Source organism: Chiloscyllium plagiosum, unplaced genomic scaffold (assembly GCF_037043375.1).
Source record: "Chiloscyllium plagiosum isolate Xiang-an unplaced genomic scaffold, Cpla_swu_hap1 HiC_scaffold_1, whole genome shotgun sequence".
NCBI classification, from domain to species: domain Eukaryota; kingdom Metazoa; phylum Chordata; class Chondrichthyes; order Orectolobiformes; family Hemiscylliidae; genus Chiloscyllium; species Chiloscyllium plagiosum.
The window spans coordinates 28890863-28916075 of record NW_028270139.1 but is presented as its reverse complement, the minus strand read 5'-3'; the positions used below and the strand labels follow the sequence as shown (position 1 = coordinate 28916075).

General features: G+C 38.2%; 1 protein-coding gene across 2 annotated transcripts in view; it reads right to left on the bottom strand.

The window, feature by feature from the left end:
- The window catches only part of LOC122553234 (N-heparan sulfate sulfotransferase 4-like), an 889310-nt gene extending 870725 nt beyond the window's left edge, over positions 1–18585 (bottom strand). For both annotated transcript variants that reach the window (XM_087985585.1, XM_087985673.1), the window contains exons 1-2: positions 18486–18585; positions 18148–18262 (exon numbers count right to left, since the gene is read on the bottom strand). The gene's annotated coding sequence lies outside the window, so the exon portion shown is untranslated. The remainder of the gene's footprint in view (positions 1–18147; positions 18263–18485) is intronic.
- Positions 18586–25213: the final 6628 nt, after the last annotated feature.

Sequence of the window (25213 nt, the reverse complement as noted above, 5' to 3'; positions counted from 1 at the left end):
TTTTGAGAATCGATTGAAGTTGGGGTAGTTCTCCTCAGAGAGAGAAGGCGGCTGGGAGGGGATCTGATTGAGTTTTTTAAAAACATGAGCCAGGCCAGATAGTAGAAAGGGAGAGTCTGCTTCTGCTTGTAAATGAAACAACAATGAGGGGCATTGATTTAAAATGATGTGCAAACGAAGCAAGGGTGATGAGAGATGAAACTTTTTCACACAATGAACAGGTAGGATAGGAAATATCCTCCCTGGTAATGTGGTAGAGGCAAGTTCAATCGAGGCATTCAAAGCAGGATCAATATTTATTTAGTCAGAAATAGTGTGGAGAAAAGGCAGAAGACTGGCAAAAAGATATAAAGAGCTGAACTGCCTTATGCGCTGTACCAGTTCTGTGATTCTATGAGATAACTTTTTAAGATGAAATCAGCAGCAGGTGAATAACTTTCACAGCCTTCCCAAAGTCGGGACCTTAGACACATGCAAGAACATGATTTATTGTTCCTCTATAAAGGAGGTGATTTCAACTTCAGCTCCACATGCTGGTGTGGCAAAATAATAATCTCCACTAAATTTCGCAAGCTTCCAGGTACAACCTTTTTTTTTGGTAAGACAGTAAGATTTTTCTACAAAAGCATTTTCATCCAATTCAATATTCCAGAAAATTCCTGCTGTTAAATTTCACTGACCATTTTATATAAATATCACTGGTCCTAGAATTTCAGATGGGCTTTAGCACATTACCTTTTTGCTTCCTTTATATTAAAATATGATTATAAGTAAAACATTTTTTGAAATATTTTTAAGGTAGAGGTAGATCAATTCTTGTCAGTCAGGGTAATCAAAGGCTTTTGGAAGTAGATGGAAATGTGGGATTCAAAACAGATTAGCCAAGATCCAAAATGAATGGGAAAGCAGGCTCAAGAGGCCAAGTGGCATTCTTGCTCCAAATTGATATGGAGGTTAGTGTTGAAAGGCTGGCTATACGCAAACCTATTATACCATAGCAGCCATTGAGCTGGAATCATACATCTTTAGGCTGCTTATAGTTACTAAAATAGCCCTTGGCTTTCCCAGGAGAGCAGATTTATTTGTTTATCCATTTTGTAAGTTTGCTTTTGAAATATAATTGAATTTTGGTGGCATAATGCCAGGACTTAAAAAGCTTTCCATTTGCCAAGTTTGTGTGGAAAGAAACCTGTCTAATAACAAGTGGAAGACAACAGCCTAGTGATATTATTGCTGGACTGTTAAGCCAGAGACCTAGCTAATGTTCTGGGGACCTGAGCTCAAAAACCCACCATGACAGGTGGTGGAATTTGAATTCAATAATAATTTGGAAATAAAAGTCTAATGATGACCATGAAACCATTGTCAATTGTCAGGAATAAAAGAGAAACAAATGGTTCACTTATCCCTTTTAGGGAAGGAAATCTACCATCCTTACTTGGTCGGGACTACATATGTCTCCAGACCCACAGCAATGTGGTTGACTCTTAATTGCCACTTAGGAATAAATGCTGGCTGAGACATTTCGGCCCACAATCCACAAATGAATAAAACAAACAGAAAAAAAGCCCATAAAATGCTTTTATTTTGATATTAACATGGCAATGTGTACCAGAGAAGGGAGGTGAATAAGAGAGGCAGCTGCAAAGTAGGTAGGTTTGGTGAAGCTAGAGAGAACACTCCTGCCTCTCCGAACTCCACATATTAGCTTCCAATCATTTAATTTGGGACAACTAGGCCACATGAGAAACCAAGAAAACTGGAGGCAGCAGGTCTGACACAGTATCCTCTCTGATTCAGACGGACTTTGGAAATAGTACGATCTTTAGACAGGTTATAGACCATCATTAATTGTGACAGCTGTGATGTGTTACAGATCATTCAAGAAATCGCAGTTCCTATGCATGCATATTACATACACATATTGCAGTCTAGATCTATGATAATAGAGATTAGAAATTCTACCTTATTTCCAAAAGTTGACCAGCTATCTCCCCAGTTGCCATTGGTTTGCTGAACAGACTTTCAGATTAATTATCAAACTGTTTGAACGGTTGTATTTATGAACGTATGTTCCTTGGCCCCACAAGTCCTAAGGTGGGACTTCAGCATAGAACTTCTAGCTCAGGAGGAGGGACACTGCCCAAGATGCCACAAGACCTTACCGTTGGCATGTAAAAAAGGTCTAACATCTGTTAATGCCAGCTTCAAGCATGCTTACCTATCAACAAAGCTAATGTGGACTGCAGAGATTTCAGTTGTCCTTGGAACAAGGATATAGCTCATCAAGTGGAATGGTTTTGTGCCTTGCTAGTTTAGAAATCAGTCAAAAGATTAAAAAGAGGAATAGAAAGAAAGAAATGTTTCACATAACACAATGCACCTCTTCAGAGAAAAAAAAATGCAGAAATATAAAAATATTCAAACTTTTAAAATAATCAACACAGAACACCAGGCACAACATTGCACAAAGTACACACCGAGCAATGACAGTCTCTTTGCATCGAAAGCATCAAAAGAGTGGTCCCTTGATAAATGACATTACAGTGCAATTGTTACTATGTGATTTGACTGTCTGTTTTCATTTTTAAAGTGTTAGGACAAGAAATCAATGCAACATTTTAGTTGGAACAGTCAGCAATAGTTCAAGGCTATTGGTGAGGAAAGCTTTACCAATGAAACATTGGTTAAATTCAGACTCTTTGAAAAGCTCAGAACATCTACATCAATATTTGAAATACATTTGCACATTCCAGCTGCATGCATTCTTACAGGCAGTTTCATCTTATCAAGTTGGTCTTGAGCAGCAGTTTGACATAGATATGGTTTTGCTCAGGGTTGCTACTTTTGTTGACTGCATCTCCTTATTATAGGACAGATATCATGGCAATGGAGTAACAGAAATCACATTGCTGTTCAAAAGCTGCAAATAGGCTACTTGGACACCAGGGAATTTGCTGGTGTTGCTGTTTAAAAATAAAAAAGGCCAGCATTTACCTGCAGTGTTTGTGGAGTGATCGATTATCGTTCAGAAATATTTATAAAAGGGACAATTGAAAAACACTCTTTATGCCGCTTAGTTGTTCTGCCCTCTACAATTAGGTCTCCTAGCTTAGCAGATGCAGAATAGGCAGACTTCCCTCCGTAAAAGAGATTAGTGAAGTAGATTTAAAAACAAAATGGTGATCTGGTACTTAATATTGTCACAATTACAGACATTAGCTTTTTAATTCCAGATTTACTTATTATTCGAATTTAAATTTTCCACTGTCAAAATTAGAATTTAAAAATGGATTTCAGATCATTAGTCAAGATCTCCGAAGTATTCACACTGTAACATGACAACGGTAGAAGTGTTTATTAACATTAACCAAATTACTTAAGTCTCATGCAAGGTGCAAGTCTAAGTGAGGCAGAGGGACAAAGACCCCTTTAAGTACAAATACATCAGTTGCATCACATATTAGCATGACCATGAAAGAAAAGATCAAGTATCAGGCTCTATTTCTAAAGGAGTCCAACTGAACGGTAAGGAAGTTAAGCAAAACCAGCTCTGACCATTTCTTAGCCCAGAGAGCATGCAGTTCTGGTTGCAAAACTGTAACCAGAGGTATCAGCAGGGGGGAGCATGTAATAATTTACAGGATGTTGACAGCTGTGTGTGGGTATATCTCTCAGGAAGGGATTGGAAGGCTGGGTCTTCTCTCTTGGAAAAGGAAAATTGACTTAAGAAAGCCTGTTTAAAATTATGAAAGGGCTTGATCAAATGGATACAAAAAAATGTTTCCTACCAAGGGGAAGATTATACTTCTTACTATGACAACTGAAAAATGTGCTGCTGGAAAAGCGCAGCAGGTCAGGCAGCATCCAAGGAGCAGGAGAATCGACATTTCGGGCATAAGCCCTTCTTCAGGAATGAGGAAGGTGTGCCAAGCAGGCTAAGCTTGGCACACCTTCCTCATTCCTGAAGAAGGGCTTATGCCCAAAATGTCAATTCTCCTGCTCCTGCATGCTGCCTGACCTGCTGCGCTTTTCCAGCAACACATTTTTCAGCTCTGATCTCCAGCATCTGCCGTCCTCACTTTCTCCTTCTTACTATAACATACAACCTCACATTTATCTGCACTGTATGTCATTTGCCAATTCCACAAGTTCGTAACATCCTCCTTTGTGTTGACTACTATGGCCCTAATTTTCGTTTGCAAACTTTTAAGTTGCTATTTGAGATTTCAAAGTCCAAATTTCATTAATGGAAATTGTGAAAAACAGTAGTCCCACCAATGATCCATGTTGAATATTTCATCTCAGCTCTGCCAATCTATAAGTCGCACTTAATTTCCACTCTCTGCTTTCTGTCTTAAAGCCAGCAAGCACTCAATTCTGCCATTAGACCCCAATTCCACATTGCCTGATCTTTGGTATTAGAATACCGTACAGTACCTTATCAAAGACCTTTTGAAAATCCAGGTATATCATATATACTTTTATGTTAAAAAACTGTTGTCTGCTCTCTTGGCTAACTCTTCAAAAGATTTAGTAAGCTGGTAAAAGGAATAAGTTTTTTTGACATCATGTTAACTTCATTATTTTATTACTAATTTCCAGATGCTCCTCAATTCTGTCCTCTTATAAGAACTCCATTATTTTTCACATTGTTGATTTAAGCTGACTCAGATCTAAACGTCCCTCAGTATGTCCTATTCAGTTTCTGATATATAGAAATGATATTAGCTATTCACCAGTCCTCTGACAGTGCATTTTTTCCCAACAAATTATTAAATGACTAGCAATGCTCCTGATAAATGTTCTTAAGACTTGGTTAAAATATATGGATGCAATGCATTAAGATTAAGTGTTTTATCCTTTTTGTTAATTTATCCATAGGATCTAGCCACCACTGGTTGATCTAGCATTTACTGCCCATCCTTAGCTGCTCGAGAAGGTGGTTGTGAGCTGCATTTCTGAACCGATACAGTCTGTGTAGTGTAGGTAGAACCACAAAGCCTTTAGGGAAGGAGTTCTAGGATTTTGACACAGCAACAGGGAAAGAATAGCAATATACTTCCTAATTAAGATGATGAGTAACTTGGATGGAAATTTGCAGGTAGTAAGGATGCTATCTAAGGATTATTGGTGAATTTCTCTAGTGCATGTTGTGTACAGTATACACTGGGGCTACTCAGTGTCAGTGGTGGAGGGAGTGGATGTTTGCGGATGTGGTGTCATTCAAATGGGTTGCTTGTCCTGGGTGGTGCCAAGCACCTTGAGTGTTGTTGGAGCTGTATCCAACTAGGCAAATGGGGAGTATTGAATTCACACTCCTGACTTGTACCTTGTAAATCATGGACAGCCTGTGCTCAATCAGGAGTTAGAGTCATAAAGATGTACAGCATGAAAACAGACCTTTCGGTCCAATTCATCAATGCTGACCAGATATCCGAGATTAAGTTAATCCTATTTGCCAGCACTTGACCCATATGCCTCTAAATCCTTCCTATTCATATACCCATCCAGATGCCTTAAATGTTGCGATTGTACCAGCCTCCACCACTTCCTCTGGTAGCTTATTCCATACATGTACCACCCTCTGCATGAAAAAGTTGCCCCTTAGGTCCCTTTTATATCTTTCCCTTCTCACCCTACACCTATGCCCTCTAGTTCTGTTGAATTATTCAAATCTTGATTCCTAGCATCTGAACTCAGTGTCTATTGTATTTGTATGGCTCATCCAGTTCAGTTCCTATACCTGAAATAAAATGTAATATTTGGTTTTAAGAATTTTGAAAGTTTACAATGGAGTATAGTTTCTGATTGGAGTATATTTGCAAATTGCATCTTAGCATTCAAAGTGGGTCTTTTTGTTGTGCTTTCCTTTTCTTTAGCTGCTGGCCAGCTGACTTTCAGCACTCAGTGATAGGGTCTATACCTGCAACACAGGGGTGACGGGGGGATAGCTCTTCCACTGTAATGTTCACAGTAATGGGCTTCTTGGAAATTGCTGGGATGCTATTTATTTTAATCCAAACAGGTCATTGCTGAGAAGCAGATCAATTCTGTCCAGAAACAGAGTGGGGGTGGATTCCATGGTCACTGGTCCCATCACAGATCACTCTCCAGATATGTACGGAAAAAAAAGAGAATGTGTATGCACCCTCTTTTAATCCTTTTTACCAGCACCTGGGCTTGTTTCCCCAACCCCAGAATCTGGCCTGCTCTATTGTCTAAGTATCACTAAAGGTTTACTAATCATACCATGGCAAAATGTGATCATCCTTCCTTTAGATACAAAATACTACAGACTCTCAGGGATATGTTTAAGTTCACCATTTTAAACCCCACCTATGGGTGAATTTTAATAACAAGCAGCATTAATTCATAGAAGTTTGTTCAAGTAGCCTTTTGTATTAAATGCTAACATCCACTGGACAAAAGAAAACTGCTCAAGCCTTTCAAATTCCCAGTATGCCTGGTCAGGTTGTTTCCTCACGGTACAGAGGTTTTGCTGGTATATCTCTTATACAAACTGGTATGAGTAACTACAGCTGTTTCCCTGTTTGGAGCTGTGGTGGGCTTACATTTTTAAAGAAATCTTTCATGGGATCTGGGTTAGGGCATAATTTATTGTCCATCCCTAATTGTTCAAGAGTCAACCACATTGCAATTGGTCTGGAGTCAAATGCAGGGTAGACCAGGCAAGGATGGTCATCAGCAGATTTCCTTCCCTACTAGTGAACCAAATGGGTTTTTCTATCAGCAATGGTTTCATAGCCATCCTTCGGCACTTACTTGTAGATTTTGTTTTAAAATAAAGAATTCTCCTCACTGCCATGACAGGATTTGAACCTGGCTCCCCAGAATATGACCTGGGTCATTGGATTATTAGTCTAGCCCTAATATTGTCCCTTCCACCTAGTTCTATCGGAATATGACCAGGCAGGATGGGCTCTATCAGGAGGTCAGTGCAGTAAGCTAGCCCTGTCTCAGTGAAACTAAAGACAAAAAGACTGCAGATGCTTGAATACAAGGTAGACACGCAGGAGGCTGGATGAACACAGCAAGCCAGGCAGCATCAGGAGGTGGAGAAGTCAACTTGTATTCACCTATCCCCACCTTACCACCCTGGTCCCTTCCCCACCACATTATTTGCAGCTCCCCTTACACCCACCCCCGTGTCCTGCAGAAGGGTTACACACTTCTCCATCTCCTGATGCTGCTTGGCTTGCTGTATTTTTCCAGCCTCCTGCTCATCAGGGAAATTGGCTGGTATCAAATCAAGATTGGTCGGGGAGATCTACAGGGACCATTAACATGTTATGAAAGGAAATAACTAGTCTATTAAGACCAAAGCCACCTAGATGTAATTTAACGATTTGTATCCGAGTTGGAGTTTTGGATATGAACTACAAAATGTAGAAAATGCAAGTATCACCACCAATGTTTGAAAGGGGCTAATTTTAGCATTTTAGACAACTTGTAATATAAAGATGTGTATATACAAACTTGTTTGTAACATTTAAAGCACACTTAATACACCCATTAGAATATTAGAAAAAGTATTCAGCAAGCTGAATGCTAATGAGCCATTTACAGGAAAAAGGAAATTGTTGGCAGAGGTAAGCTTTACCTTTTAGAATTAAAGACTGGAGAATGTGCCCAATATCCACGAGATGGGAGGAGAGTAACTGGGGAGGGAAGTGAATGTGAGATAGAGGGACAAATCAGGACAGTTTGACCACAGGTTGTAGACTCAAATGTGTTAGGATTAGCCATCCCAATGGGCAGCTTGTGTGAGAGATTTGTTACAAGACTTATTATGAATTGGGAACTTTTAAACTACATGTTAGAAGGAGACATACAATGAGGCAAGACTGTTGCTGTTAGTGGGAGCGTAGTGAAGAGGGTAGTTACCATGCTTTAATGTGTAAATATGATAAATGAAAAATGCCACTTATTGATGAAGGAGAATTGGAGTGTGAAATATATGTTTTAAAGTTTACTTCTAAAAATTGTAAGAGGCCAAATGAAAGGCATAGGATTTAAAATTTGGAAAGCAAATGGATGGGAAATGATAAAAGCAAAAGGAGTGAAGAAATCTTTGTGGACCAATAAGAAGTCACATTTTTATTAAAATTGGAGAAACAATACTGGGCAGTATGTAATATTAACACTGTTAACACGCTGACCTGGAGGACTGATAAATAAACAAAGAGAAAATTATCAGAATTTGTAAAATTAAGAGATAGAGATTGCACCACCATCTAAATAGGTGGTGAACATAGTGAAGTCAGAGCTGAAGAATATCCCTGAATAAGATTCTGTTTGTGTAGATCTTGATTGGTCATGTTCTGATATTTCCTTACAATAAGTCCAAGAAGAATATTATGGATATATTAGAACAGAATAAGAAAATGCCATAGTATAGAGTTTTCAATAAATAAGATTAATAAAATCTATGGTTTGTTGGTCAGGAAGAAATGCAATAATGTCTTAAATTCCAATTTGTCCAATAATAGTAAGGTCCCAAAATCACAACAACCTTTTATAAATTTGTGAGCAGGAAAGAGATATCATAAAAAGAAATCTAGCTATAAAAATATACAAACACTGTTTTGTAATGACAAGAAAGGTCTAGCTAGGAAAATCTCAGAAGAACCCGATCAATTTAATTGCCCTCTTAACATTCAAGAATTGGAAGAGCTCTTTAAATAGCATGGTCGGCAACAATAAGGCGAGGCTGGTAAATTTTCAAAAGCCATGAAAGAAGCAAACAATAAAAGGGCCTCATGAGATCGGGATGGGACCATTCAACACAGCAGATTCGCCGCCGATGAATAGCCACTGCCCTTTGACCATTGAGGACGCTTAGCCACCGCCCATTGGCCACTGAAGACAATTTGCCACCGCAAATAAGTCGTATATATTTTGAATATTGGTGATAGTGTTTATCTGTTTTAATAACCATTTATTTTTGTTAATAGAATTTTTAAAAATTTAACAATGTTTAAAATGTTAGAGAACAAGTAAACACTATCACCAATATTCAAAATATACGACTTATTTGCAGTGGCGAATTGGCACCGCACAACAATCAACAGACAGGAGGGTTCCCTCCCAGTTGGGGAACGCTTCAGTGCTCCAGGACATTCAGCCTCAGACCTTCAGGTGACAATCCTCCAAGGTGGACTTCGGGACAGGCAGCAGAGAAAAGTGGCCAAGCAGAGGCTGATAGCTAAGTTCAGTACCCATAGTGAGGGCCTCAACCGGGACCTTGGGTTCATGTCGCATTACAGGTGACCACCATTGCACTATACACACACACACATACACATGGACACACATGCACACAGGCACCCACACGCACCCCCTCACAGACTCTGCAGTCACTACACACACATACACTTTCTCACACTCACAACCCCCAACCCAGACAGACACACACACACACACACAGACAAAGATCCACATGCACACATATTTTGTGGGGTGAATTTGTACTTGCAGTGTTACATTGTACTTTGCTCAAAAACTGCATGCATTCATGGAGAACTCTGAGCTCAAAAACTGCATGAATTTATGTAAAACTCCATTATCTCACTTTTTAGATTAGAATCAATCTAAACATCATGGCATAGACAGAGAACACAGGGGGCCAACACCTTCAACATATTGTCTAGAGAGTGCTACTTTTTAAAAAAAAGGTTTTGTGATTTACACATGAAAGAAGTGAAACTATCACTGTATTCTAACAGATGAAAGGCTTAACAGACAATGTATAATTTCAGTTACATCACACTGCAAATTTTTGCTACAAATTCTGTGTGTTAGGATTGAGCCCTCCTCTGTCACCTGATGAAGGAGCGTCGCTCCGAAAGCTAGTGTGCTTCTAATTAAACCTGTTGGACCATAATCTGCTATTTTCATTACAGGAGAGTTTTTTTTAAGCTTGTTTTTTTTCCCCCATTTACCCTCAAGTCTTCAAAATGGAAACAGAAATTATTAGTAAATGTGGAAATAAGAAATTTTACCACGATGGTTTTAGATATGTTTTTGATAAACTATCCAAGAGTGATTCAAGTACTAAGTTTTAACGAGGTGAACAAAGGGACCGATGTAATGGACGGATCCACACCAAGAGTGGCACTGTGATAAAAACAATAAATGAAGATTGTTTGGAATATCTTAGAGGAATAGTGCATAGCTATCAAATGAACTAAAATTTCATTGTTTAATATTAATGTGAGATTTTATACTGCCATTATAAAGATTTTTAAAATATATTTCTTTTTCTGGTTAAAGTTTGTAACTCATTTTTATATAAAACCAATAAAATGATATTTATTTTATTTTATTTTAAATCAATATGTAGTTGTATAAATAAAGGGGACTGAGAAGTATGAAAGAACAGGTGGGAGGGAAAACAATCACTACATATATATTTCCGGTGGCGAATAGTGTCAGAGGTCAAACGACCCCAGTGGAGAAATGCTGGTGGAGGACTGGCAGTGGCTAATCATCAGTGGTGAATCATCACCAACCCCATGAGATATTGATGATGGTGAGATTATGGGGAGTTGGGAGGACAGCACAGCAGCTGGCGAGGATAAAATTGCCATCTCTGATTTAAAATGACAGGTGAACTCCAAACCAAGCATTCTAGCTAGATGCTTCAGTAGATGGATAAAATTCTCTGGTACTTGGAAGGCTTTCAAATTGCGTAGAATATTTCTATTAACTATATCTAAGAGGTCTGCAGTTCTTATAAATCATGATATTTGGAGATTAATAATAATAATGGCTTCATTAAGGTTTTGACTCAAATGTCAAAGTTTGCTAATGTGTCAGGATGTTACAAAAATGTGATTATTTTCCAAAACAACTTGGGAGGAGTGAAGAAAGCTAAGGAACAAATTGTGATCTCTTTAGTCAGTCTAGCAAAGGCATTTAATGTGATGGGACACAAATGATTCACAGAGGTTGTGGGGGTTTTCCTGATTGGGGGTTTTCCGGGATTTTACTAAATATGTGGACTAGTTCTGTACTGACATTATTACAAGGATCAAAGGGGAATAGAGGTAAAACTGAACCTATTTGATCCTGTGGAGTGCTAAAGTTGGGCCATTCCTGATCACAGACATGGTTTCATGCTGTTATGGGTATTCTATTAAGTATGTTAGAAGCTAAAGGATCTGAGATCATAATGTGTGACAATAGTAGGTCAATTTAATGAAAGGCATTGAATCCTAATGTTTGGAAGGCAAATGGACAGGAAACAATAAAAGCAAAAAAGGAGTGAAGAAATCTTTCAGAAATCCATTAAAAGTCACATTTTTTATTAAAATTGGAAAAACAATACCAGGCAGTATGTAATATTAACACTTAAAACACTGACCTTGAAAACAGATAAATAAAGAAACATCAACAAAGAGAAGACAGTCAGAATTTCTGCAGATGATATCAGAACCATTCATAATTTATATAAGGACATGGAACAGATTCTAATTTTTTTTTCATATTTTTGTAATAAGATTGGACTTGAAACTAATCCTAAGAATATGGATAGAGGTTTTTTTGTGGCTAGCAAAAATAAAACATTATATAGTGAGGAGGAAAATTGGAAGATAACTGGTTGAGTTGGAATACACAAGTACAGGAGAGCCTGAATTGGTCCTTGGGCCAGTGCAAAAGAATGAGTATACTAAGTTCCAACAATGGATAAATCATTTGAGCTTGACCAAACGCAATCCAACACATAGGGGAGAAATGTTCAAATCCTTTACATGAAGGTTTAGATTAGATTAGATTAGATTAGATTACAGTGTGGAAACAGGCCCTTCGGCCCAACAAGTCCACACCGACCCGCCGAAGCGCAACCCACCCATACCCCTACATTTACCCCTTACCTAACACTACGGGCAATTTAGCATAGCCAATTCACCTGACCTGCACATCTTTGAACTGTGGGAGGAAACCGGAGCACCCGGAGGAAACCCACGCAGACACGGGGAGAACGTGCAAATTCCACACAGTCAGTCGCCTGAGTCAGGAATTGAACCCGGGTCTCTGGCGCTGTGAGGCAGCAGTGCTAACCACTGTGCCACCGTGCCGCCCATTTAATCCTCAGTGAGGTTTCACGTTGATTTGGATAATGAGATTAAAAGTCAATTATATGTGCCAGCCATGACAATTGATGGATTTTCCTGTAAAAGAATAGAAAGTGAGACTTGGGATAACTAAATTAGAAATACAAGTTTCTGTGGGAATTGTCAAAAAAATTAGAAGGTATAAGATAATCACAGGATCCTGTCATCAAACCACCTCAGAGTATGGAATAAATGGATCTTGTGATGTGCCTAGTGGGGTACTGTAGGGACTGGTGCTTGGACGCCAGCTCTTCACAACATACATTGATGATTTTGATGATGGAACTAAATAGTAATTTCTTCAATTTCACAGATAACATGAAGCTGGGTAGTAGGGTGAGCTGTGTGGAGAATACAGAGATGCTTCAGTGTGAATTGGACAAGTTAAGAAAGTGAGCAAATACATGGCATATGCAATATCATGTGCATGAATGTGAGGTTGTCCACTTTTGTAGTAAACACAGGAAGGCAGATTATTATCTGAATGGCGATATGTTGGGAAACGATGGCTGCAATGAGACCCGAGTGACAGAGGAAGTGCCCCTTTATACCAGTCACTGGACTAAAGGAAGCTGGTGCAGCAGGTAAAGATGGCAAATGGTATGTTGACCTTCATTGTGGGAAGATTCAAGTACAGGAACAGGGACGTCTAGCTTCAACTCGACAGGGCCTTTATGAGACCACACCTCTAGCTGTGTGCGCAGTTTTGGTCTCCTTATCTAAGGAAGGATGGTCTGGCTTTGGGAGGAGTGTCACAAAAGGTTTACTCGAGACTGAGATGAACACAGGGAGAGACTAGATTGATTAGGACTATGTTCATTGGAGTTTAGAAGAATGAGGCATATATCTCACAGAAACCTATGAAATTCTGATAGGGTTAGACAGAGTAGAGGTGGGAAGGTTATTCTTGATAACTGGGAAGTCAAGAACCAGGGATCACAATCTAAGAATAAGGGGTAGGCCTTGTTGGACAGAGATTTATCATCAAGAGAACGGTGAGCCTGTGGAATTCTGTCACAGGAAACCACTGAGGTCAAAATACAGAAGAATTGAAAGGAAGATATATAGTTCTTAGAGCTTAAGGGATCAAAGGAGTGGGGAGAAAGTGGGAACAGAGTACTGAGTTGGATAATCAGCCATGATCTTACTGAATGACAGAACAGGCTCGAAGGGCCAAATGACCTACGGTTGCTCCTGTATTCTACGTTCCTATAGTGGTACTAATAGGGCAGATAAAATTATCAGTTTAAGAGATTGAATGTATTACATGAGCTTGAGGAGAACTCTAAGTTTCTCAAATTGTGATGTTGAAGAGGTCTGAAATTGGATGAGCAATTACTGGATGATGACAGCAAAAGTAAATTAAAAATGGTAAAGAAATATAAAAATTCTGATGAGGAATAGAGAGAGAGGCCAAATTTTATTAATGAGCTGACCCAAGTTTTTAACGTATTAAATTATGCATATGACGACAGCATCAAATCATTGGAAATATTACAATATGTTTAAACAATTCACATATAAATCAAGATGCTAAAAACTTCAAACAAATGCATTCTATATTAGGTAATCACTTTGCCTGGGAAGTACAGGCTTTGATACATGCATAAGGAATACTGGAGAAACTCAACAGGTTCTGTCAGCATCTGTGGAGAGAGAAATAGACTTAACATTTTGGGTCTGATGTGACTATTTCAGAACCCTGATTCTGGGGTTCTGAAGAAGAGTCATTCCAGACTCAGAACTTTAACACTATTTCTCTCTTCACAGATGCTGCTAGACCTGCTGAGTTTCTCCAGCATTTTCTTCTGATGTTTCAGATTTCCAACACTGACAGTACTTTTCTTTTACTTGGGGCTATGATAGATCACATACACAGTTTATGGAACTAGGAGTGAAGCTCTCCTTCATGTTTTAGGAACTTGTATCTTTGTGAAAAACAGCAGAATCCATTATCACAAGAAAATTGTTCAGCTGCTGATCAGAAAGGCTACACAACATGGATGGAAGGCATGGTTGAACTATAGAATGATTAACTGGAGACTGTGAAAGTTTAAAGTAATAACTAATAAAGGAAAGCGAAGTGGCGGCAGTCAATGTTAAAATTCAGTTTGAAGACAATGAGTCATCATTGGGAAAAAAGCTCTGAAAGAGAAAGTGTAAAAATATAAACATCTGGTGTCCCTGATACTCAATAAAACTAAGGGTAATAAACATTAATTATGGGGGAAGGAGAGGATTTGTAATCCACCTTAATGATGTTTTGTCATTAAGAATACAAAGACTTTGACTGTAATGTTTTCTTTGGAAGATTAAAAATTTTATTTGATTTGGAGGCAATTTGGACTTCTAACAATGTTTACTTCTACAGATAGTTTTTTTTTCTAAAAATGGGGCAAATAACCATGGGTTATAATGGATATTTGACATCTTTCCTGTCTAGTGGCATCCTATACGGTCTTTCCCCTATTTTGTTGATTCATGGATTTGTGGACAGACTGCAATAAAATTTGGATATGCACAGTTATAATATTGTGTTTAATTAGAGATTTTTACTTCATATCAATAGCATTTTCCCTAGGCTAGACTGTAAACCTCGCGCTTTCCCAGAGAGCTTACTCTGTATTAAGAAGGACCAATATTGGACGAGCCATTTTAACTCCTGCACTAAAGACTTAAAAATGATAAAGAATGTTGTTAACTCTCCCTAGTCAAACTTAATTAAATAAAAAAAAACTGCCTCCATCCTGAATTCTGAACTAGTATAGCCTTCATATGACATCTAAGAATCCAGCTCTTCAACTCAAACAGACTTAATTCAAACTCCTGCTCCAGTAGATGCACTACCTGAGATTGCATCTTACAAAATTATAGACATCTGAAGGGAAGAAAAGAAAATTGTGACACCATAGTTGGCTTGGAGATGCAACTGGATGTTTAACCTCAGAACAAGCAGTTAGATTGTTAATCTTTGCTGTATTCCCCATGGCAAACCATGAACAATTAGATTCTATCTGCCTGCCCTGAGTTAATCATATTGCTAAGACTGACAATTAACAAATACAGTTGCATTTCTATACCCATCATACTGTATAATCTGGTGTTCCATCTTCAAGTTCAGTTCATGGCATCCCAGTCCTGATCAGTGCAGGATGCGAAGCTTTGAATTGGAGTCTTTTTAAAGAAAATATTTAAGTTCTGTTTTATCAAACAAATGCAACAGCCTGTGCAAAGCAAGAACCTAAGTGATTGTGAACATAACTCATGCAATTTTTTTAAAATTTCCGGTTCAGCTGATTCCACCCAGATTACACGGATATTGCTAACATAAATAAATGGAACATCCTGGTATCCAAATTAAGGAATAAGTGACTGGAGTGTGCATTTTCAGAATCTGTTCTTTTTTTAATGCATAACCATTATAATAGTTTTCACAACGGACTGGTGAAATCTGCTATGGTTTAAATTACTCAATTTTGGATGTTAGTTCAGCTGGAAATTATTCTTTGGGACTGACTTTTCCACTCCCTGGCCCTGACAAGCAGGTATGATGGTGAAGAACTTGTTATTTCCAAGGGTGGATTGCCTGCTGTCTACCCACTTGCTCCTGCCCCCATCATAATTATAGACAGCAGAGGTGGCGATGTCAGTGGATCATTTGAGACTCTCAAGTGGGCAATCAATTCCCATTTCAAGGCCTCATTTTGCAATCACCAATATGTAACCAACCATGGGAGAGGCTAAATACCAACAGCTCAGACTAGTAACTTTCCCTGTATGGCCTCATGGCAGTGGTGGGTAGGTAAAGGACAAGTCAAAAGGGAAACTTCAAGGCTATATACACTTCCTGGTAGAAACCCTACCCACCATGGACCTACAAAATTCTCCCCCATGCACCAACACAAATCTGGATTCAAAGCCTCACTTCTTTAGCATGAAATTCAGCCATCGAATGGCAGAACAGGTTCAGGGATCAAATGGGAGAAATTGAGCACTGTTGATGCTGGAGATCAGAATCAAAGAGCATGGTGCTGGAAACGCACAGCCAGTCAGGCATCATCCGAGGAGCAGGACAGTCAACCTTTCAAGCATAAGCTCTTCATCAGGAATGTGCTGACTGGTTGTGCATTTCCAGCACCACACTTTTTTACTCAGGGATCAGATGGCCTACTCTTGATCCTATTTCTTATGGCCCTATTCACCAAATTCGGATTGGTGGAAGCTCTTCAAGCTAGGACTTCCCTTTGCTGAGGGTTAGGAATTCCTCCTACAGTCTGTGAACAGCCAGGGAAGGACAAGGAATCTGATGCCTCCAATTTAAGCTTTTAGATTTTCCTTTTTTGTACTGATAAAATGACATTAAACTGACTTTGCAAATAAAGAAGTTGATTTTTGCCTAACCCTTCAGCATCAGTGAATTGCACATCCATTGACCTGACACTTCCTTCTAAAAATGAAAAGCTGAAATTGAAAGCACATTTAAAGTAACCCAACACTTTCTCAGTACTGTACATGAATTCACCACAGTGCTTGGTTCTGTCATCCAGAGCTATCTGCTTAAAAATGGAATAAATATCTGATGCAAAATAACCTACAGATCCTAGCCTGTAAAATCCAGGTCTATCGCTGAATCTACACTCCATCCTGCGTCCAGCTTACTAATGATTTTAATTTTCTGGAATGATTTAACTCATCACCTGATTTTGTACCATGAGCAGAAGTTAAAGATGGCAATAAGTTTGTGAGAGAAGGGTCACGGGACTCCAAGCAGTAATTCTGCGCTCTCTCTCTCTCTCTCTCCCCATGGATGCTGTCAGACCTGCTGGTTTTTTCCCAGTAGTTTCTGGTTTTCTTTCAAATTTCCAGCATCTGCAGTTCTTTGTTTTATTTTACTTATTTCTTTTGATTGCACCTCCTATTTTATTGTCACAACATCTGCTCATAGAATCATGCAGTACAGATGAAGTCCTTTGGTTCATCAAGTCAATTATGTCAAAAACATGCAACTATCTACACTAGCTCCGCTTTCCAGAACTTGGTCCATAGCATTAAATGTTACGTACTTGAAACATTTATTGAAGTATTTTTATAAAAAGTTGTGAGGTTACCTGCCTCAACTACCCTCCCACCAGCATATTCCAGACATCCCCAACCTTCGAATGAAAACAAAAATTTGCAAACCCCCTCAGTCTCCTGCCTTTCACTTTATAAGTCTGCCCCATTGTCATTGACAGTTTGAACAACCGCTTTCTATTCACACTGTCCGTGTCTCTCATAACCTTAAGGGGTTCTGCTGGCATAGTGGTAGTGTCTCTACCTCTAAACCAGGAAACCCAGGCTCCCATTTGCTCCAGAGGCTTATGCACCTCAATCAGTTGCTCCTCTCAGCCTCCTGTGCTCCAAAGAAAACAATCTGAGCTTATTTTCTCAGATGCAACGTCCATAATAAGTTGAGCAAAACAGACTGCAGAAATCTTTCGTGTAGTTGTACTGTTTTTAACCTGTTGGATTAAAACCGTCTTTTTAAGCAGCATAAGCAAATGATCCATTTAAACGGTGGAATATTGCTTCCACAAATAGGACAATTTCATTACTTATTATTGACTAATAATGATGGAAGGTCAGTGATGGAAGATTTTTCTCAAAAAAGTGGTTAGCACACAACAGGAATGCCATCCCAATTTACATCCGAATATTATTTAACACATTCGAATTTTCTGTCGGAAATTTAATTTATCCGTGCACCCTGCGAGTAAGTCCCACTTCTTTGTTTTCAACATCAGGGGCTTCATTATTTTAATTTGTAAGGTCTTTCAATTTTGCCGAGCGTGAATCATGATCACTATCACTTGTAATTAGTCAGTGCCCCCTTCCTCCATACTTACTAACATTCACGCCTCGCAGATTATTTTAGAACATACGCGTTTGCAATTTAGTTTGAATTTTGTTATAACCCGGTGAACCATTAGAGTAATTCGCTACATTAAAAAAAAACTTTTGTAATTACCAGACGTTATTCTTTATGAAGTGTTCAGCTCCAATGGATGTAACCAGACACCCAACAAGCTTCAGTTATACTAGCTCTTTGCTGCCACCTCCTGTTAAAGACGCATTGTCCTTCCCTGTCAAAGACGACAGTATCGGAAAATTATACAATACCAGCAATGACATGCAGCAAATATATATGAAGCATACAACAACCTTTAAGAGCTAATATAACACATGAGCCAGATAAATCCTTTAAGCTGCTTCTGAAAAGTGACATAAGTATACAACTGCATCCTGCACGGTAAGTTAGTCTTTTTTTTTGCTTCTCTTCATCTCAACATGCTTCCGCTGACTTACTTTGATTTTGTCCTCTCTTATAACAGCAGCTGTCGCTCTCTGAACAGATACACGAAATGATAAACACCTGCAGCTCCGTCCTGGCCAATTCCATCACTGTCACGGCTTTGCTTGCAACCCAGTGACAAGGAAAAGATCACACAAAATCCCGAACATTGAAATGAATGAATGCAATTTACATCATGCAGCATGTCAGCATAGCTACTGCGATGCCAAGACAAAGCACATCAGTGGTACCAACCAGAAAGAACATTCTTTAAAAATGCAGACTACATAACATGAATATTTTATCTACTGCACCTTTTTCTGTATTAAATATGTTATAGAGGCTGAACTATAATGGAAGCTGAACAATTGAAGGCCATGCTGCAGTAAAAGGAAATAAAGACTTTTTTTTTGAAGAATGGGTGGGTTGCTTCTGTGCAAATTCTGCATATCCAGAATCAAAATTTCTTACATGAATTTCAAACACTTTGGTTAAAGTTATACCACCCTGAGTAGTATTGAATCTTTTAACAGCACTTGAAGCAGAAATACGGCACACATTATTATCAGCTTGTCTTTTGTTACAAATGTTCATATAACAAACCCTGTCATCCCCCAAGGAAATTTTCAGCACTTGCATCTTCATTTAAGCATCTGCTTATTGGGATCGCAGAGAATTCCCTTTGTTCCAGACAGCTATCATGAAGTAGGCAGCCCTAAAAGTCACTTGCTTATCTGTATTTCATTTAAACTACCGTAAATTAAGGCTCAGGACAAAAATAATCACTGAACATAATAGATTGCTTTTAGGCATGCAAGCTACTTCCTTTGTAACAGAACAAATCTTAGTTGCTCAGATTTCACAGCTATACTCCATGCAGCTACTAAACCCTATTGCCTCAGATCCACCTACCAACAATTTACAGTTAACTCCTACCTTTAATCCACATGCTTTTGAGTCTCTCAAAGGACTGACAGCTAGGATCATGTGAAGCATATTCTTATACACCACACTGAGCATCTGATTTGAGCAATAGATTCTTGTATTAACCTGAACTCACATCACATATCGACTGGATTCTAATTTAATTTTCTGTACATCATAAACCACCAGTTTTTTTTTCATGTCATCTGCTAACTTAATTCTAAATACATACTCTGAACAGTAATAAATACCCAAGAAATCCTGAAGGAACATGTGCATGCTTTTATCATGAAGTTAATCATTTCAACAGTAGCAACAAGACACACCTATGTCAATGTTGAACAAAATTATATAAGAAAAATAATTACTGTAAAGTATTTAAAATATTTTCTGAAAATTCATCAGCTATGAAGGGTCTCACATTTAAAAACAAAATATGTTGTATTCTTTTTCTGATGAATGTCTGTATAATGGAATGATAAAATATGCACAGATCTCTGGAGTCCAAATTTAATTAATTGGTCAGAACAATGCTTAGGTGTTATAATGATTTCTTTAAAAGAATACTTCAAATGGTAGGAACTTTATTTATTTACTATTTACATAACTTTCTGTTCATAACCTAAATTCACTATGGCATAAAAAAGGTTGAGACATATGTACACTATTTGATAATAGGTATAAGAAACACACAATGTTTGTGAAATATCAGCTTCCTACAACTGTACACATAGCCCTTTTTATCTTCTCCTTAAGCTTAATGATTATTTTACTCTCACGAAATCACATGCCATTCAGATTCTACTTAAAAGGCTTTATTCAAATTTATTTAACAAAGCAACAGAAATGCAACAGACCTTACAGAGTGAACAGTGATTTTGAAATAGTTTATGTAATAGCTAAAGGGTTAGAAGCATACTGACTTCCCTTTTCTCAAGACAGAGTTCATTACTAGAAGGCAATGCAGTTCATCCATGCTGGCTTCCTACCTTCCGATTAGGAGGTCTCTTGCTTATCAGAGCTCTCAGTATAAAAGGTGCCTCCAGCTATACTTCACATGACACCTCAGCCATACAGGTATTTTATTTCCTCCTTTCCAAACAGTCACCATGCATCCAGTACTAACAGCTGGCAGAACCATGCAGGCAGGATCTCAGCAGCATCTAACTAATGGCCCCCAGGCCAATGAAAACTTTTACATGCTGCTAGCTGTTTGAATTCTCTTCACTGCAGGACTTTCATTTACAGTGACAGGCTGCTACCAGACGCTACTAAAGTGGACCTATCAGAGTCTTTGTATGCAAAACTCAATTCCTCGCCATTAGAAGCAATCCAATATAATAACATCTTCTCCAGTCTTTGTGTTAAGTGGACAGTTTCATTCTGAGCCTTAATAAGACTGTTGTTGAGGCCATTTACAGCATTTAACCCTTTGAGTAACAAAATGCTTCCATGGCATTCCAAATATCCTTGCTTCACTTTCATATGTCCACATTCAATCACTTTCTAGTAATCAGTTTGAAGGACTTGACTAGAAAAATGAACACATTTCATGCAAGAATGGAACATGGCAGCATAAAAAAAATTGAACAAACTATTCTCACAAATAATTGGGAATAAAATTCTAACATTGCTATTTTTCTCAATGGGAATGTACATTCAATCTTCACATGTTATTTAATTATATCCTGATCTTTAAACTCTGCAAAATCCTTTAAACTGAGATCTTCCAATATCTCATTGTTCTGTTTTTTTTCCCTTTATATGGTAAAACATTGACCAGAATACATTAACAAAGTCAGCTTTCCTGGTTTAACTTTTTTCTTGAATTTGAACTATGTTTTTACACGAGTGAAATCTTTAAGGAATTTATTTTGGTGAGTGGCTTTATCACAATTTGACACCATAATTTGGCTGTGATTTGGAGTCACTATTTAAAATCTAATTATATTGTCCTTGCCTTGTAAACATGCTCTTTAATATGTAAAAGATATTGAATATAATTAAATCCCGTGAACCAGACTTAGGGGGACAATGTTGTGCTTTTAACCCTCTCCTAATTTTACATCGTATTATTGCCCTTTTTTGACTTTTCACATCAATTGCTACCTTTTCCCTCATCCAGAAAGCATTTTAATAATCTAGACTGATGCCATACTGTAGGACTCCAGCAGAAAGTGAATACAAAAATTAAATGTCTAAATATGCTTGGCTATTTAAATTAAGAATTAAATCAATGGATGTATTACTTTGGAGCAAGCATTCTAATTTGTATTTCAGTTTGTTGGTTCACATGACCTCTTGGTTCACTTTGTTTCAGAACCTTTCCTCCAATCCAGTGTACAGTAACTCATTGTAGGCAGGAACAAAAACAAACCGATTTCACTCGGTCAGAAGCATTACATTTTGCTGCCTTTAATCTAGAACTGGGAAACTCAAAAATAACCCTCAGGATTCAGTGCCTCATTTTCAGTGATTTCAAGTCCTTTGTAAAACTAAAATTTGTTCAAAATTAATGAAAGACAAGTGTTCAGTTTTAAAAGGTTAACCAACTTTTGTTTAAGTTAGAAATAAAACGTGCTGTGGCAGTTTCACCCAATAACTATTAACAGTAAAGAAAAATTTTAGATTAGTAGTGATCTAATTCCAATAATCCTAAATCAGGCCATGTGTTATTTTTTGAAAGTCTTTTTTTTGGCTTCTTTTGATATGGTGTGACATATCTCAGAGCCTTTTTAAATATATTCAGAATGCACATTTTTACAGCACACAATAAAGAGTGTAGAGTTGCATTATAGTGCTTGATTGCAAGTTGTTTTTACGTGATCTGTTAAACTTTCATCTCCGCAATATCACACATCAGTTTCCCTCCACCATCAAAACACACATCCACACTCTCATCAATTTGTGATTGGACTTTCCCTATACTCTCATTGCTACTGCTAATTATCGATTACAAGTCATCCTGAGTTGTACACCCCTTTTCATCAAACTCATTAAAGCCTGCATTTTCATACACATAAATCTCAGGAAAATTGGTATATTGTAACAAATCAACTTTAAGATATTTACCTCCACATTCAAATTTTTACCATCCCTTGGTCCTCTCTAATTTCAAGATCTTCTTTAGCACTTTATTTATGTCCTCTAACACCTATATAGATTTGCATAGATTACTTACAGTGTGGAAACAGGCCCTTCGGCCAAACAAGTCCACACTGACCCGCCGAAGCACAACCCACCCAGACCCATTCCCCTACATTTACCCCTTCACCTAACACTACAGGCAATTTAGCATGGCCAATTCACATAACCTGCACATTTTTGGACTGTGGGAGGAAACCGGAGCAAACCCACGCAGACACAGGGAGAATGTGCAAACTCTACACAGTCAGTCGCCTGAGGCTGGAATTGACCCCGGGTCTCTGACGCTGCGAGGCAGCAGTGCTAACCATTGTGCCACCGTGTTTTTTGTTTCCTTCAATCACCTTACTCCCACCCTCAGTAACTCCTTTCTTTAGAATTAAATCTTTGCTTTATTCCCTTATAAAGTCTCTGCTAGATATCCACTACCTATAACACTTCATTGTAAAGCAAAATACATCTCATTGTACATAGTAAGTACCATAAAAAACGTAAATTGGTATATCTCAATACAATAAAAAATGTCAATAATACTTTGAAAGTAAGCATTCCAATGCATTGCACGCTTTCAAAAGTACCATCTCTGAAACCAAAATTGGAATACATCCTTATTCAAAAACTTCAGTACAGTAAGCTTATGATCAATATAAATGCTTTTCAAATCAGGGTCTAGACCATAGAAGACCCATGAAATTCTAAGGTGTCAGAGTTGTTAATGAACTAGCTCCTTATTTCAATTGTACTTTGTCAACATATTTTCTTCAAGTTTTATTTCTTAAAATAGACTGGAATTGACAGTAAATGGATAGTCAGTTTTACCACATTCCCAATTTTCTATTCTATTAACATTTAATTGCACCCACAAAAGTTGAGAATAATGGTGCACAGACACATGCTAACATTTGGAGGAGGTACTCTGAAACAAAAACATTAACCTCATGCTTTTTTTCCTTCATTCACAGGAATGGATTTCTCCGAGTAGGCCAGCATTTATTGTCTATTCCTAGTAGCTCATGAGAAGATTGTGATGAGCTGACGTCTTGAAACGCTGCAGAAATTAGATTAGATTACTTACAGTGTGGAAACAGGCCCTTCGGCCCAACAAGTCCACACCGACCCGCCGAAGCGCAACCCACCCATACCCCTACCTTTACCCCTTTAACCTAACACTACGGGCAATTTAGCATGGCCAATTCACCTGACCCGCACATCTTTTGGACTGTGGGAGGAAACCGGAGCACCCGGAGGAAACCCACGCAGACACGGGGAGAACGTGCAAACTCCACACAGTCAGTCGCCTGAGTCGGGAATTGAACTCGGGTCTACAGGCGCTGTGAGGCAGCAGTGCTAACCACTGGGCCACCGTGCCGCCGGGGATACCTCCGATTTTAGTGGGGAGAGTGTTCGAAGATATTGACCGAATGACAGTGAAGGAAAGGTGTTCCATGTCTGGATGGTATGTGGCTTGGAGGATAAGCAATAGGTAGTGATATTCTAATATATCTGCTGACCTTGCCTTTTTAAATGGTAGAGGTCACAGGTTTGGGAGGTGCAATCAAAGCAGCACCGGTGGATTGCTTCAACATAGAGAAGCATTCCAAGGTGTATCATTGAAAAATAATTTCAAAAAGACCATGTGGAAAAGTAGGAAAATTCCTAGTAAGGATGCTTGTTGCAGTCTGCTGGCAATGGATAGTTCTCAGACAGTTAGCAATTCATTAAATTAAGAAAATTATTAACAATGGGCAAAGGTAAAATTTCTTTCAGCTTTCATTAAAAATAATGCTTTATTTTTCTGTTGGTATTCTGAGTGAATAAGCTTCAAAAAGGATGTCAGCCTGGTATGGTACCTTTTTGAATCTTCTACCTAATTACAGTACATTGTTAAATATAAAGATAGAATACAATAAGGAAAGAAATCCAATCTGAGACATGCATTCATATTTTAAATCTAGCTAAATGTATTAAAATCTCATCCAGTGATACAATTAGAGAACATTATCCCAACCTCAGCATGCTATTATTAGATTGAAGCTTAAAGAAAAATAATAGGAAAGATTATAAGTGAAATATGATAGTATCATCTAAGAACATCTTTCAGAAGCATGAATCAATGTCAAGCTAAAAGCATATGGAATGCTTGCACTTCACCTCTTCCTATCTAAACAGTCATACAGTGCTAATGCTAAATTGGCTTTCATACATAAAGTTACCTGACAAAGTTACTTCTCAATTTTATACTGGCCAAAAAACAAATTATGGCAAAATAAATTCAGAGAGTATGAACCTAATACAAGATCAGTCACTGTTTATAATTAAAGATTTGTTTGTGAGAAGGCAAATAGATCTGATATGTGCTCTTACCTTTTTTCTGCATATGCATGTCCAAGCTACCTGTCTGAGCAATTTACCATCAATTAATACTTCATTATTTGTTCAATATGATTACAGCATGAAGGTGCTGTTTTCTATTCAATTAGAGGCATAAGATGAATGTGTTCAGCAAGATAATTCTAGGACTCTGAAGGAATTAAAGGAGGGAATGTCTGTACTAGGCAGTTGATAAACTGCTGCACCGTGCTGACACAGAAAAATTAGCCGTCTCGGGGCAAGACACTAAAAGCAATCATCTGCAGTTGTGAGTCTCCTGTTGCTAAAGCCAATATTACTGCAT